The 1,750-nt window shown below is 34.5% G+C and overlaps 1 long non-coding RNA gene across 1 annotated transcript; it reads right to left on the bottom strand.

The window, feature by feature from the left end:
* Positions 1-259: 259 nt before the first annotated feature.
* On the bottom strand, positions 260-1,750 carry LOC117104453. Its single transcript, XR_004444748.1, has 2 exons — positions 1,697-1,750; positions 260-614 (listed from the first exon to the last, which is right to left on the bottom strand). It is a non-coding gene; the product is annotated as an uncharacterized LOC117104453 (long non-coding RNA).

Here is a 1,750-nt window from a genome sequence, read left to right as displayed (position 1 = left end):
AATCCTTAAAAAGTATTGTTTTAACATTGAAAATGGGGAAAATAACAGCATAGAATGAAGTGTAGCTATATAAAGGTTAGTTTAATGCAATAAAATAGATTTTTAAAAATTTGACATTCCAGCATGTTTTGGCCATTTTCTCTGAAACACGATTTGCAACGAGTGACTGGTTTGGCTTGTCTTTGCCACAAATAAAGAAAAAAATTTTTTCCCCCTGAAATTTCCACTTTTTCGTGGCGGCTGGTTCGCTAATTGGCCAAAAATAAAATTTTATTTTTATTCGAAATCATCAATATTCGCAGTCGGCAGGTTCGCTAAACAAGGTATAAAAAAGTCTTGCCTTAACTGTTAGTGTTAAAAGCATTAGTCATCCTCTTGCAAACATAAAACAAAATGCAACCAATATTTCTGGGTATCCAAAGTCACGAAGGAAGTTGTACACATTTGCTGTAACAATAATCAAACATTTTTTATTGCACTTAAAAAAATTCTTAACTACAAACTCATCAGTGGTGGGTGTTGTGGCGCCCCCATTTCATTCTCATCCAGTTTGAGGGCGCCGTACAGTGAATGGTGAATTCCCTTGAGTAGGGACCTGTTGATCCTCTCAGAGCCTGTCAAAGAATTTCAGGTATAAAAAGTGTAAGTATTTTATTCGTGTATATTTAAAATGTTTAATGGTGAATAAATAAACTTGTTATTGTTTATTTAAAAAAATATACAATAAATATATATTCATCATTTGATTATTAAAAAAAATATACAATAAATATATTCATCATTTGTTTATTAAAAAAAATATACAATAAATATATTTATCATTTTTTATATTTCGCAATTTTGCATTTCTGCTTTACCTTGTCATTTTGTTCTTGCTACTATCCTGATACATTATTTCTTTTTGTCTTAAAGCAGTGTGATAAACATCTTACTGCTAATCATTAGCAGCCTTACAAATAATGAAACAGCTTTGATGTATGTTTTTGGCAAATCATATGCTATCTATAACCTTATCATCCTATATGTGGAAAATCAACAACTTAGACTTGGGGATCCATGCAGACTATTAACATGTCTCAAATGGTCCACGAATGCAAAAATGTTGGAAACCAACAGCAGTTAGCCCAGTTCGTAGAGTGCTTTCGATTTGCACATAACTCTGGAATGGATTCACCCATCCCACGTTCTCTGCACGATGTCCTAGAATTCAGACAACAGGAACTCAAAGTGACTTCATAGTGGCATCACTATGTTATAGGTCCTACCACTGTCATACAATCAAAAGCTCCCTAACATTGCTAGGTGACATCAGAGGCGAATCCACAGATGTTCGAAAGGGGGGGGGGTCAAAGTTAAGCCGATCCACCTCTGGACATTGTGTTACAAGTACTGCTGCATACACGTCATACTGTACCACAATATGATGTATTGCTTATTGTTAAATTTTACAAAAAACTGATATTCTTTGCTCTGAATGGGCAACTCTTGGTATCCAAAGTCTACATTCTTTTTGAATATCGAAGTAGTGGACCTAATGTTAGTCTCACTAATGATGAGAAGTGGCCACAATATTGTATAAACATTTTTGGTGAATGTATTTATCTTTATTTAGAAACTATGAAATATTTGCAACTGGGGCAAACCAGTTAACAACCCATCAGCAGTGCCACTGCAAGCACATCCATTTGCACCTTACCTGCATGTCAAAGCTGCTATGTTGATATGGAGAGAGTTTCCAAGCAATCTTCTG

The sequence above is a fragment of the Anneissia japonica genome, unplaced genomic scaffold, assembly GCF_011630105.1.
Source record: "Anneissia japonica isolate Jap-2015-1 unplaced genomic scaffold, ASM1163010v1 scaffold224454_len1750_cov188, whole genome shotgun sequence".
Classification (NCBI taxonomy): Eukaryota; Metazoa; Echinodermata; class Crinoidea; order Comatulida; family Comatulidae; genus Anneissia; species Anneissia japonica.
The sequence above is the reverse complement of the archived record's forward strand: the minus strand, read 5'-3'. Positions and strand labels throughout refer to the sequence as shown.